Source organism: Saimiri boliviensis, chromosome Y (assembly GCF_048565385.1).
Source record: "Saimiri boliviensis isolate mSaiBol1 chromosome Y, mSaiBol1.pri, whole genome shotgun sequence".
NCBI classification, from domain to species: domain Eukaryota; kingdom Metazoa; phylum Chordata; class Mammalia; order Primates; family Cebidae; genus Saimiri; species Saimiri boliviensis.
In genome coordinates, this window is record NC_133471.1 from 20,606,219 (window position 1) to 20,621,913 (window position 15,695).

Sequence of the window (15,695 nt, forward strand, 5' to 3'; positions counted from 1 at the left end):
AAGAAATAAAGGGTATTTAAATAGGAAAGGAGGAAGCCAAATTGTCTCTATTGGCAGATGACATGATTGTATATCTAGAAAACCCCATCATCTCAGCCCAAAATCTCCTGAAACTGATAAGTGACTTCAGCAAAGTCTCAGGTCACAAATTCAATGTGCAAAAATCACAAACATCCCTATACATCAATTACAGACTTAAAGAAAGCCAAATCAAGAATGAACTGCCATTCACAACTGATACAAAGAGAATAAAATACTGAGGAATACAGCTAACAAGGAACATAAAGGAGCTCTTCATGGAGAACTACAAACCACTGCTGAACAAAGTAAGAGAAGACACAAACAGATGGAGAAACATTCCATATTCATGGTCAAGAATCATCCTGAAAATGGCCATACTTCCCAAAGTGATTTACAGATTCAACACTATCCTCGTCAGGCTACCAATGACCTTCTTCACAGAACTGGAAAAAATAACCACCTTAAACTTTATATGGAATCAAAAGAGAGTTCACATAACCAAATCAAATCTAAGCAAAAAATACAAAGGGGGAGACATCACACTACCAGACTTCAAACTATACTACAAGGCTACAATAATCAAAACAACATGGTACTCATTCCAAAACAGAGATATAGACCAATGGAACAGAACAGAGGCCTCAGAGACAACACAACACATCTACAACCATCCAATCTTTGACAAACCTCACAAAATCAAGCAATGGGGAAAGGATTCCCTGTTTAATAAATGGTATTGGGAAAACTGGCTAGCCATGTTCAGAAAGCAGACACTGGACCCCTTTCTGAAACATTACACTAAAATTAACTCCAGATGTCTTGAAGACTTAAACATAAGACCTAACACTATAAAAACCCTAGAAGAACATCTAGGCAAAATCATTCAGGACATAGGCGTAGGCTAGGGCTTCATGACCAAAACACCAAAAACACTAGCAACAAAAGCCAAAATAGACTAATGGGACCTAGTTAAATTCCACAGCTTCTGCACAGCAAAAGAAACAGTCATTAGAGTGAATCGGCAACCAACAGAATGGGAAAAAATGTTTGCAGTTTACCCATCTGACAAAGGGCTGATATCTGGAATCTACAAAGAACTAAAATAGATTTACAAGAAAAAAACAAATGGACCCATTCAAAAGTGGGTGAAGGATATGAACAGACACTTTACAAAAGAAGATATGTTTGAGGCCAACAAACATATGAAAAAATGATCATTATTACTGGTCATTAGAGAAACCTAAATCAAAACTTCATTGAAATACCATCTCATGCCAGTTAGAATGGCAATCATTAAGAAACCTGGAGACAACAGATGCTGGAGAGGATGTGGAGAAACAGGAACACTTTTACATTGTTGGTGGGAGAATAAATTATTTCAACCATTGTGAAAGACAGTGTGGCAATTCCTCAAGGACCTAGAAATAGAAATTCATTTGACCCAGCAATCCCATTACTGGGTATATATCCAAAGGATTATAAATCATTGTACTATAAGGACACATGCACACCAATGTTCATTGCAGCACTGTTTACAACACCAAAGACTTGGAACCAACCTAAATGCCCATCGATGATAGACTGGACAGGGAAAATGTGGCACATATAGACCATGGAATATTACACAGCCATCGAAAACAATGAGTTTGTGTCCTTTGTAGGGGCATGGATGAACCTGGAAACCATCATTCTCAGCAAACTGACACAAGAACGAAAAATCAAACACCACATGTTCTCACCTATAGGTGGGTGTTGAATAATGAGAACACATGGATGCAGGAAGGGAAGCATCACACACTGGGGTCTTTTGGGGGGAAATAGGGGAGAGACAGCAAGGGGTGGTGGGTTGGGGAGAGATAGCATGGGAGGAAATGCCAGCTATAGGTGATGGGGAGGAGGGCAGCAAATCACACAGCCATGTGTGTACCTATGCAACAATCTTTCATGTTCTTCACATGTATCCCACAACCTAAAATACAATTTAAAAAAAATAAATTTAATAAATGTTGGTATGCTATGTTAATAATAATATGTATCATTAATACTATATTAAAAATATTTAATTATATAATATACAAAAAGTTATTAAATTTAAAACCTTAAATAGGTGAATTATATGTATATTTCAAATAAACATAATTGTATTTGAATATATTTCCAATATTGTTGTTTTATAAAAAATTCCTTGCAGACCTAAGATTGCACAGATTTTCTCATAATTTTTTTTTCTTTCTGAGACAGAGCCTCACTCTTTCCTAGTCTTGAGTGCAGTGGTACAATCGTGGTTCATTGCAGCCCTGATCTCCTGGGGTCAGATGATCCTCCCACCTCAGCCTCCAGGTGGTTGGGATTACAAGCGTGTGCCACCACACCCGGCTAATTTTTTGTAGAGGTAAAAACAATATTTTATTGTCAAGGCTGGTCTTGAACTCCAGGGCTCAAGCTATCCTCCCACCTTACCCTTCCCAAAGTGCCTGATTACAAGTCTGATCCACCACTCCCAGTCTCCTTTGTCTTTTTTAGTAAGTTTTATAGTTACTGGATTTATAATTAGGTCTATAATTCATTTCGAGTTGCTTCTATACAAGGTGTAAACTCTGTGTCTTGATTTTTTTTCTCATGCCAATTGTTTCACTACCATTTGTTGAAAAGAAAACTTTTTTATTCTTTTTATCTTTGTTTCTATGTCAAAGATGAACTGATTATACTTGTGTAGGTCTATTTCTGAGCTCTTTCTCCTCTGTACCATTCATCTGTGTGACTATTCCTTAGTATACTAAACAATACAATATGAGTCCTATAGCTTTGTAACATATTTTGAAGCCAGAAAGTGTGAGTTATCCAATTTTGCTCCTCACTCTTGTGTGGAGTTATTATTATTGTTGTTTTGAGATAGAGTCTCACTCTGTTGTCTAGGCTGAAGTGCAGTGGCACAATCTTGGCTCACTGCAATCTCTGCCTCCTGGGTTCAAGCAATTTTCCTACCTCAACTTCCTGAATAGGTGGGATTGCAGAACTCTCCCACCATACCTAATTAGTTTTTGTATTTTTAGTAGAGACAGCATTTTACCATATAGGCCAGTGTGGTCTCGAACCTCTGGGTTCAAGTGATTCACCAACTTTGGCCTCCCAAAGGGCTGGGATTATAGCTGTGAGTCAACACACCCAGATTATGTGGACTATTTATTCTGAATCTTCTACCTATCTATATAAACTTCTAGTTAATTTCTTAATAGTTGCAAAATACCTTGCTAAAATTATTACTGGGATTTTGATACTGATTGCCTTGACTTTGAATTGATGAATACATCAAGGTGGAAATAATTGATATGTAGGCAATATTAGTTTTCCAATTCATAGGTCTCCACTAATTTATATCTCCTTTGATTTTTTTCATCAGAGTTTTGTAGTTTTCCACATAGAACTCCCGTACCTATTTTGTTAAATTTATACAAAAGGCAGGCATGGTGACTCATGCCTGTAATCGGAATACTTAGGGAGGCAGACCAAGGTGGGTGGATCACCTGTGGTCAGGAGATTGAGACCAGCCTAGCCAACATGAAGAAACCCTGTCTCTACTAACAATAAAAAAAAAAATTAGTCAGGTGTGGTGGCAAGTGCCTGTAAACTCAGCTACTTGAGAGACCAAGGCAGGAGAATCACTTGAACCCAGGAGGGGGAGGTTGCAGTGTGTTGAAATCATGCCACTGCACTCTGGCTAGGGTAACAAAGTGAGACTTTCTCTAAAAAAAATAAAAACATTACACTTAAGCATTTCATCTTTTCAGTGCTTATTTCAGTTTTAGTGTACTAGGTTTTTAATTTATAATTCCATTAGTTAATTACTACTATAAAAAAAGCAAAAGCAATCAACTTTGTGCATTAGTTTTGTAGTCTGTAATTTTACTATAATCATTTTTTATTCCAGTATTTCATTGATCTTCAGGATTATCTACATAGACAATCAAGCTATGTGCAAAGTCTTTTATTTCTTTGTTCCCAATCAGTAATATATTATTTTATATTCTTGGCTTACTGCATTAACTAGAACTTTCAGTATGATATTGATTAGGAGTGATAAGAGGAGACATATTTGTCATTTTTATGTTAGAAGGAAAGCATTCTGTTTCTCATAACTGAGTGTGATGTTAATTGTACATGTTTTATAGATCTTCTTTCTCAAGTCGAGTGTAGGGAATCAGACCCCACACCCTACCTGTAGGTACTCCGAGTTCAGTGACAACCAAGGAATGAGAAAAAGGCAGATTAAGAATGAAAGTGGGACCTGGGGACTATCAGTTGTAATGGAGGCAGCAAGGCCCTGAGGTCCAGCTTCCACAATATTTACTGAACACAATCACTTTTATCTGTAGTGCAGGTGGTAGGGTGAATCAGCAAAGGGAGGCTAATGTGTTAAACATAAAAATGACAGTAGGGGCGGTGTATGTGAATTTTTTAAGAACTAAAAGCATATGCTTATTAATAGACAGTGCAGCTGGTTAGGAGCAGGCTTAGCAAGGAGCCTACATGTCTGGTTACATTTCAGTGCTTCAAGGGAGTCATGTCCTTGCGCACTATATTTAGAATATATCAGAGTTTAGGTCACTCTGTTCCTGGGAACATGCTGGCAATAGAGAGGCCTTCCTCCCCAGAGCCCTCCGAGGCCTTCTGCAGGTTATTGTTCCTGACTTTATAAAAACATCACTTATAACCAGTTTATGTAGGCATACTGTAAACCCTTCCGCCACTGCTGCTTCCCTCAACAGTGGAGGAAGTTCTCTGTATAATCTTAGTTTGCTTAAAATTTTGGCTACTGGATTTTGTAAATATGTTCTGCACCAGTTTCTATTATCACATGATTTTACATCTTTATTGTTTGTTGAATGGTGAACCAATTTTGCCTAAGTGGAATAAATCTCTGGTTATGATGTAGAATTCTCTTTATACATTGACAGATTTGATTTGCTCATCAAATCTATTTGACTTTTTTTTTGGTAGAATTTACCTGTTGGGACATCATAGACCAATGTTTTCTTATTTGAAGGGTTATTGGCTGGGTGTGATGGCTCATATCTGTAATCCTAGTACTTTGGGAGGCCACAGCAGGTGATCATCTGAGGTCAAGTGTTCAAGACCGGCCTCACCAACATAGTGAAACCTCAACTCTATTAAATTAAAAAAAAATAGCTGCATATAATGATATAATGGCACATGCCTGTAATCCCAGCTACTCAGAAGGCTGAGGCAGGAGACTCACTTGAGCCCAGGAGGCAGAGGTTGCAGTGAGCTGAGATTACACCAGTGTACTGGAACCTGGGCAACAAGAGAAAAAGAAGTCCATCTGAAAAAAAGGAAAGGTTATTAATCATTTATAAGTTTTCCTAAAGATATATAATTCTATGCCCATTATCTATTTCTCCTCACTGAGTTTTGGTTGTCCATGCTTTTTAAGAAATTGATCTGCTTCATCTAGATCATCAAAGATACGAACTGTAATTGTATATTTTCTTTCTTTACTATCCTTTGAATGTCAAACTTATCAGTAGTTATGCTTCTTCTTTCATTTCTGGTATTAGTAACTTAGATCTCCTCTTTATTTTTAGATTACCTTGATTAGAAGTTTCTCAACATATTGGTTTTCTTTTTTAAAGAAACATCTTTTGGTTTGTTGATGGTTTACATTTTCAGTTTTATTTACTTCTGATTTAATTTTTATGAATTATAATTTAATTAGTTTTTTTTCCTATGCTTGTGTTAGCTTAAATTATTCCTCCTCTAGTTTCGTAGAAGCTTAGATAATTGTGCTTATATCTTTCTTTCCTATTTTATGTGCTCCCATAAGCGCTGTTTTTGCTGTATCCCACAAATGACAAGTTGTATTTTCATTTTCATTTAGTTTATAGTATTTTTATTAGTTCAAAATATTTTAAAACTTATACTTCTTTCCTGATCTATGTGTCATTTGAAATTACATCAGGTTCATTGATAATGCTCTTTAGGCCAACTATACTGTGTTTCTGTGTGCTTGATCGATGAATTAGTGAAAGAGTGGTGCTGATGTCTCCAGCTCTAACAGTGAATTTGTCTATTTTTTTCTTGCAGTTCTATTAAGTTTTGCCTCATATATTTCAACCATCTCTTTTAGATACTTACACATTTTTTAAATTGCATTTTAGGTTTTGGGGTATATGTGAAGAACATGCAGGATTGTTGCTTAGGTACACACTTGGCAGCATAATTTGCTGCCCTCCTCTCCTTCAACTATATCTGGCAGTTCTCCCCATGCTATCTCTCCCCAACACACCACCCCTTGCTGTCCCTTCCCTTTTTCCCTCCAACAGACCCCAGTGTGGAGTGCTCCTCTCCCTGTGTCCATGTGTTCTCATTGTGCAACACCTGCCTATGAGTGAGAATATGCGGTGTTTGATTTTCTGCTCTTCTGTCAGTTTGCTGAGAATGATGGTTTCCAGGTTCATCCATGTCCCTACAAAGGACATGAACTCATCGTTTTTGATGGCTGCATAATATGTAGGCAATATTAGTTTTCCAATTCATAGGTGCAAATGTGCCACACTTTCCCTGTCCAGTGTATCATCGATGGGCATTTGTGTTGGTTCCAGGTCTTTGGTATTGTAAACAGTGCTGGAATGAATATTCCCATACATGTGTCCTTGTAGTTGAACGATTTATAATCCTTTGGCTATACACCCAGTAATGGGTACTTACACATTAAGAAATATTCATTGCTCTTGAATAAGGTAGAGAATTGGCTCGTTTATCATCCTTTAATTGAAACTGGTAACTGGTCTCCTTGCTTACAGTGTTATCCTAAGCTGTTGTTTCAACACTGAGAAAAGTAAGCACCATGATACAAAGGGTAAATTTGTAGTGAAAGTTTAGTAAGTCCTTCACAGTACAGAGATGATCCCAAGTGAGTTGCTGTTTTATCGTTGAATGCAAAAGCTTTCATAAGAAACTCCTCTCATATCTATAGCTGTTTAACGTTTCTTATCTATAAAGCCATCTGCATAATTCCCTGACTATTCAGCTGTGAGGTGTCTTTAGGTAAGAACAAAGTACAGGCTTTCTTGTTTATATAATAGTGGGTTTGTTTTAGGTAAGTCCCTCTCCTCCCCGTGCAAGTTCCCATGGAGCCCACCATGTACATGTCTGAAAAGGGCAGAAAACTTCTTCCTGAGAACCCACTAACCACTCGAAGAACAAAAATGTTTTTATACTAAATGTTGCCTGCTTTGCCTGCTTATGTCTGTGAAGGTGCAGCTTGCATTTTCCTCAGACTGCTCTGTTTTTTCATGTGGCTGTGATTTTTCATACTAGCGTTAGTATTTGCCAAACTGACTCTTCTTTTTCTTTTCCCTTATTTCCCCCTTAGGAGTGAAGACTCTAACCGCTGATAGGAAAGTTGGCCTTTCTAGATACTTCCTGCTGTAGAGGGACATTGTGTGGGTTCCTCCTGGAGCCTGTCCAAGTCTCCTTGGAAGAATGCATGTTCATGCAGGGTTCCATTTGTTCTATCATTTGGAGTTTAATAGCCTGTAGGCAAGAGGAAAGAATTTAGGTTATACCAGTGACTCTATGGGATTCAAATATTAACTCAAGACATAAAAATAAAAATAAAAATAAAGAAAAGAAGAAGAGGTTCCAATAAAGGAACAAATGAGGTTAAAAAAAAAAAAAAAAAAAAAAACGGATTGAGATCCTTCAAGAAGGGATTCTAGCTAACTGGGACTAGAGCCCATTGTTTCTCTTAATGTGCCAATGATTCTGATTTGATTCTTAAGCACTTGTAAGTTTTCTTCATCTGGACTAGAAGTTTTGCTCCAAAAGCAACATGTTTTATTTAAGTGTGCATAAGTGTTCCATACTTCAGGTGTGAGGATACCTAGGGCTCAACTATTTTACGTTACCACAAGGAGGCTAGTTTATGGATTGTTGGCTAGACAGTTTATGCATTGTTGGGAGCCATACCTGTATGGCTTCCACTTTTGCCTTCCACTCTTACTGCATCATAAGACACTATTAAGTACTGATTTCTCAAGGAGAGGAATGCTGGTAAATGAAAATGGCCTTTAGCTCTAACATGTCTCATTCCTAGTCTTTTCAATGTACAATTGTACTATGCATGTCCTCCGCAGTCCTCTCTCTCAGTTAGAAGAAGCACAGTGGGGCCAGGTTGAGCCACAAGGGTGAAAACAGATTCAGCCACAAGGGGAGAAAAGTTTAATTTAATTTAGTTTTAGTGATAGCATCTTGCTATGCTGTTTGGGCTAGTTTTGAACCCCTGGACTCAGGCTATCCTCTCACTTTGCCTCCCCAAGTGCTGGGATTACAGGTGTGAGCCACTGCACCCGGCATGGTGTGAAATTAGTAAAGTATCCATTTGATCTGACTTCTTTAGTCTGTTTAGCCCCTTGCTTTCTAGTTTGAAGACCTATTCCCTGTTTCGTTACCTATATTTGCTGTCTCCTGTTTAGACTCAGAGTGATAACATTATTGACTCTAAATATACAGCCAGGTGTTAGCATCCTCTGGAATTAGTGTTTGTTGAAATTCTGAAAACTCATTACCTTAAGGATGCCCAGAGATATATACTCTTTTAGAGGTAGATATAAACATAAAGTAAGTAAATTTTATATTAACCTATAAGATCTTCTACAGCGCTCTATTATAAGGTAGTTAGAGGAGAAATTCAGATTTGTCTTGAGAACCAGGCAAGAATTGGCTAGCAGGTAGAACACAGAATTCTGGTACAGGTTAAAAGTCCAGAAGCAAGAGACATTACAAAGCATGAAATATTGTAATCACTCTGACTATGAGGTCATTTGATAATGGATACAAAAAGAAGGCATATTTGCCGGTGTTCTTTATGCCAACCAGATGTGATACCCAGAGAATAGCATCGGTGAAGAGGTAGGAAGAAACATATCTCAATAAAGAGGCAGCTCTAAATATCTACATCGAGTACTGACATATCCTGATCTCCCCAGCACAGCTATTTAATAGATCCTTAAAGAACTGAGAGTCTTGGAAGTTTTAAGATGTCAGTGTTCAAACTAACTAAACAAGATCAATACATGTAAGTCTTGACTCTATTCAGCAGTTCACTGTCATTAAACAGAACACAAAGTGGCTATAGTTAGATGTTTACAAAAAAAAAAAGAGAAATTGCATAATATGTACAGAATGATAATATTTTAGTTTTTTTTTAATTTAAAAAAAATTAAAAGAGAGAGGGTCTCAGCTTATTGCCCAAGCTGAAAGTCACTGGCTATTTACAGGCCCAATCCCATTACTGAACAGCATTAGAGTTTTCCTTCTGACATGAGCACCTGTTCTCTTTCTGACCAGAGCCTTTTACATCTCTTTAGACAACCTGGTGGTCTTCCACTCTCAAGAGGTCATGGTAGTAATGTCACACTTAGTGCAGATACCTGATGGGTACAGCATACCAGCCCAGAACCCTTGAGCAGTACTTGGAGGCTAGACAGTAGCTTGGATTTTAGGTGTATGCCACTGCGCTTGGAATATTTTAGCTTTTCAAATATGTTTAAAGCTTGAGTTAACATAATATAGTTCAGAGTTAACAGTGATCATTCTACGTAGTGTTAGCTTAAGGAATATACTACATGAAATACATTTCAAAATAATAAGATAAAGTAAACAATATGTATATTTTAATTACATGTTACGTATACAGTTGGTCCTCAGTAAGGTTCTTGTAAGGATTTCATTCCAAGATCTTTTTGGAAACCTAGGTCCTTGGTGCTCAAGACCCTGTAACTGTCCTCTTGTATACTTTAAGCCATTCTAGATTATTTATAATACTTAGTATAATGCTTACAAATTATTTCTTTCATGTGGATTAAGTATGCAACATGCAGTGATGTATTACACAGAAACAGATTTTGTTTTGTGCAATTTTTCTGGATTTTTTCCAAATTTTTAAAATTTTTCTTTCAGTTGGTTTAATCCATGGATGTGGAACCCATGAATATGGAGTACTGACTGTATAACTCTCTATGGCTTGAATATCATAAAATAACTACATACTTATAATAAACTTTTTTTTTCTTCTTTTTGTCTTGCTTTGTCACCCAGGCTGGAGTGCAGTGGTGCAATCTCAGCTCACTCCAACTTCTGCCTTCCAGGTTCAAGGACTTCTCATCATCCCAAGTAGGTAGAATTATAGGTGTCTGCTATAATATCCAGCTACTTTTTCTGTAGTTTCACTAAACATGAGTTTCATTACATTGGCTAGAACTCCTGATCTCAAGTGATCCTCGCCCATCAGCCTCCCAAAGTCCTGGGATTACAGGTGTGAGCAACTGTGCCCAGCCTATAATAAATTTTTAAATAAAAAATTTTAATGACTACCATATTAAATGTTCTTGCTGTCACTAGAAATCATAAAAATATTTGTGGCAAAGAAATTGCAAAGGAATTCCTGACCTTTTTTGCAAGAGGTTCTGTTCTTTAAATTCCTGACAGTAACTATCCAGGGCACAGCAGGTTGTGGAGTCATAAGACTAGGACCCTGAAGAAAGCCTTCACTCTGTGTACAAAAGATAGGTGGAGGCTCTTAGATGAGACTTATGATTTAGTTTTCTGATTTACTAAGTTATAATTAATCTGAAGTCAAACAGCAAATACAGAATGAAGGCCTTGGAGTACTTAAACCTGAAAGAATACTTCATATCAACCAGAATTCAATACCTGCAGAGCTTTTATTGTCTACCTCAGTGGTGAACCATATGCAGAGGTCTTTTAGCCAAATTTGTCTCTTGTTCCTGACAAGATGGACATATCTAAATTTTTTCTCTCTGGACGTGTGATTTCTAGACCTGAGCTTCCCAACTAGAGTGTCATCACTATGTGCTGGAAATATATTGTAGTTGTGTCATAAAATAGTGATCATTTTAAGTTTCTTAAGTGGTGGTAAAATATGCATAAAATCGACTATTTGAATTATTTTAAGTGTATACTTCCATGGCATTAAAGACATCCATTTTGTTATGTAATCATTAGCAACATTCATCTCCAGAACTTTTTCATCACCAAACTGAAACTCCATACATATTAAACATTTACTCCATACAATATTCATCTCTCACTTACTCCTTGGCATTTTCTCTTCTACTTTCTGTCTCTATGATATTGACTCCCTATGTACTTTACATAGGTGGAAAGCTGCAGTATTTGTCTTTATGTGACTGGCTTATTTTACTTAGCCTAATGTCAGCAAGGCATTTATGATATAGTATGTGTCAGATTTTCCTTCCTTTTAAAGACTGAATAGTGTTTTACTGTATGGCATACCGTATTTCTTCTTTTTCTTTTCTTTTCTTTTCCTTTTTTTTTTTTTTTTTTTTTGAGATGGAGTCTTGCTCTGTCATCCAGGTTGGACTGCAGTGATGCTATCTCAGCTCCCTGCAACCCTCCACCTCCTGGTTCAAGCAATTCTCCTAATTCAGCCCTCCAAGTAGCTCAGATTACAGTCACCCACCACCACGTTCTGCTGATTTTTGCGTTTTTTAGTAGCGAGGTTTTACCATGTTGGCCAGGCTCGTCTCAAACTCTTGACCTCAGGCAATCATCCTGCATATGCTTCCCAGTGTGCTAGAATTACAGGTGTGAGCCAACGCACCCAGCCTATTTCTTCTGACATGGACACTTGGATTGCTTCTACAGTTAGGCTACCATGACATATATGCTATGAAGTATCTCCTCAAGTCCTTGCTTTCAATTCTTTGGGGTATGTACCCAGAAGTAAAATTGCTGGATCATATGGTAATTGTATTTTTTTTTAATTTTTTTGAGGGATTACCATGCTGTTTTCCATAGCAGCTGCACCATTTTATGTTTTTCACCAATAGTAAAGAAATTCTTATTTCTCTATATCCTTCCCAACATTTATTTTTCATTGTTTTGATAACTATCTTTACGGTATATTAATATGGTTTTATTTGCCTCTCTCTCTCTGGGTCAGAGTTTTGCTCTTGTTGTCTAGGCTGGAGTACAACAGCATGATCTCAGCTCATTGCAACCTCTGCCTCCCAGGTAAAAGGAATCTGCCTCAGCCGCCTGAGTAACTGGGATTACAGGTGCGTGCCACTATACTTGGCTAATTTTTGTATTTTTAGTAGAGACAAGGTTTCACCATGTTGCCCAAGCTAGTCTTAAACTCCTGACTTTAGGTGATCCTCTTGCCTAAGTCTCCCAAAGTGCTGGTATTACAAGTGTGAGCCACCATGCTTGGCTATTTGCATTTCTCTAATAATGAGTGATGTTGAGCCGTTTTTTAAAGCTGGTGATTATATATTTTATAATAATTTCATTTGCAAGTTTTATACCAGTTCGATACTTAATGTATTTTACAACATTTTCTTAGTATAACTGTGTAACAAAAATAAAACTGTATTATTCACTTTAACGAGTCCTTCATAAGCTCTGACATAAACTTTGTAGTTTACTTCAGTGAGATGCACAAATACTACCATTTCCTGAGTGCACTGAAATATGAAAAAGATCATTTATGAAGCAATGATCTAGACTCTTTGCTCATCTTCTACTCTTTGCTTCACCTTCCTTTGAACAGGATCAAAATATAATTACTGAGGGAACTGCTTTCTTTCACTCTCACATTTTCCTGAGACTACTACTGTAAATGAACTGGGCTGCAGTCCCAATATCTTATCTGGTAGCTCAAATCATCTACTCTTGAGCAAAATGAATAGTGAAGTGGATCTGTGCTGTAATATGTGGGCTATTGCCAGCCTCACAATTCAAAGTTTACTAATTTTCCTTTGTGCTAGTTCTACTACAACCAAAGAATTGGTTCTACTTCTCAGCCCACATTAGTTGTTTGAGGGGCATCAGCCTACTGGAACTTGGGGGCAGTTCTAAAGAATAATAGATTACTAATCAGAAATGACCAAAAACTCTACTTCATCTCTTCTCTTTCAATTTTTGAAGGCAATACAATGATGGTTCTCAAAGTGTAGCACTATATAACATCACTGGGAATTTAGAAATGCAAATTGTTATGTTCTACTTTAAACATATGTCACAGAAAATATGGGAGGAAAACATGCAGCACTTGGTGCTTTATCAGACTTTTCAGGTGGTCCTGTTGTAACTAAAGTGTGAGAACTACTGCAGTAAAAATAATTTGAAGGCTCTTTAAAGTGTTCATCAGTTTAGTTTTAACTTAGTCAAATGCTGTTTCCCTAGACTTTTATTAGATTGCAGGTTTCCACACCAAGAGATTTTTAAGGCAGATTAAGCTCTTGGCTGGAGTAGCCAATGTCAGACATGGGAAACTCCCTTACAGTCCTTTGCACCTCTAAGCAATCACTAGGTTTCTTCCTGGGATATGTAGGTAGTGGAGTCATTAATCTCTTAGTAAATTCAGTCTCAAAAAAAAAAAAAAAGCACAGAAATAAAGTCCTACAGTGAGTCTCTCTGAGAAGGTAGAACAGAGTTTTAGTTTTTCTCTTTCTTCTTTCCTTCCCTCCTTGCTTTGTTTCTTTCTTTTGCCTTCAGGTGTAGAGATCCTTAATAACACTCTATAGTTATGAAATAATATCATGACTGATGCACACTTGGCATGTTTTGTGTTTGTTTTCTCTTAGCTCCATTTATATATATTTTATTTTCATATATACTTCCAAAACAGCCATTATTTTATATGCATGCATTTTTATTTTAATGTAAATTTCATAAACATAATACTGTCGATGCAGCAAAGTGCATGAATCACAAGTGCACAGCTCTACAAATTTTCACAGTGAACATATCTTTGTAACTAGTATTCATGAGCAAGAAATATGACATAACCAGAACTGCAAAAGTCCCCCTGTGGCTTCTAGTTATAAATCTACTCTTCTATTTATAAATCCTAGTCATGACTAGCAATTATTTTTTGGTTTGAGATCACGTCTTGCTCTGTCACACAGGCTGGAGTGCAGTGGTGTGATCTCAGCTCACTGCAACCTCTGCCTCTTTGTTTAAAGCAATTTCTGACTCAGCCTCCTGAGTAGCCAGGATTACAGGTACACAGCACTATACCCAACCAATTTTTTTGTATTTTTAGTAAAACAGTGTTTTATCATATTAGCCAGGCTGATCTAGAACTCTTGAAGTAATCATCCATCTGCCTCAGCTTCCCAAAGTGCTGGGATTACAGGTATGAGGCACAGCACCTGGCCTAATCGCTAGTATTTAGACCTGTAACAGTGTAAATTAGTTTTATTCTTTTTGAAGCTTAAAATGTCCTTTCTTTCCCTTTCTTTCTTTCTTCTTTTTCTTTTTCTTTCTCTTTCTTTCTTTCTTTTTCTTTCTTCTTTCTTTCCTTTTCTTTTTCTTTCTTTCCTCTTTTTCTTTCTTCTTTCTCTTTCTTCTTTCTCTTTCTTTCTTTCTTCCCCCCTCTTCCTCCTCCTCCTCCTCCTCTTCCTTTCCTCCTCCTCCTCCTCCTCCTCCTTCTCCTCCTCTTCCTCTTCCTCTTCCTCCTCCTTCTTCTTCCTTTTTCTTTTTCCTCTTGTTCTTTTTAACACATATAGGGTCTCAGTATGGTGCTCAAGCTGGTCTTAAAATCCTGAGCTCAAGTGAGCCTTTTAAAGTTCTGGTATTAGCAGCATTAACCCCTGAAACTTTGTCTATAATTGAAGTTTCCATAGTGGGGTGTGTGTGTGTGTGTGTGTGTGTGTGTGTGTGTGTGTGTGAGAGAGAGAGAGAGAGAGAGAGAGAGAGAGAGAGAGAGAGAGAAACAGAGAGAGAGATAGAGAAGGAGAGAGAGAGACTCTGTGTCCATGCCCCAAATCTCATGTTGACATATAATCCCCAGTGGTGGAGGTAAAACCTGGTGAGAGGTGATTGGATCATGAGTGTACTTTCCATGGTTTAACATCTTCAGCCTGGTGTTGATGTGGTAATGATGAGTTCTTGTGAGGTCTGTTTTTTATGTTTGTTTGTCATTTTTGTTTTTGTTTTGAAACAGAATCTCACTGTGTTGTCCAACCAATAGTGCAGTGGCGTGATCTCAGCTCACTGCAACCTCTGCCTCCCAGGTTCAAGCGATTCTCCTGCCTCAGTCACCCATGTAGCTGGAACTACAGGCACATGCCACCATTCCCAGCTAATTTTTGCATTTTTAGTAGAGACAGGGTTTTACCATGTTGGCCAGGATGGTCTCCATCTCTTGATCTTGTGATCTGCTCACCTTGGTCTGACAAAGCGGTGGGATTACAGGCGTAAGCCACTGGGCGCAGCCTGTTTTTTCTTTTTTTTCTAAGGCAGGGTCTTGCTTTGTTACTCAGGCTGGCATGCATTGGTGTGAACATGGCTCACTGCAGCCTCAACCTACCGGGCTCCAGTGACCCTCCTGCCTCAGCCTCCTGAGTAGTACTGGGACTATACAGGTGTACCATTACATCTGACTAATTCTTAAATTTTTATTTTAGAAATGACTGTCTTCCTTAAACTCCTGAACTCAAGCAATCCTTCAACTTTGGCCTCCCAAAGTGCTGAGACTACAGGGTGTGACCAGCACACCTAGCTGGACAAGACTTTTTAATAATGAAGAATGTTTCCCTGTTGTTGGCAGAGGAAAATGTAACTATAGAATAGTTAGAGAAATGTAATATTGTTGGCTCTGT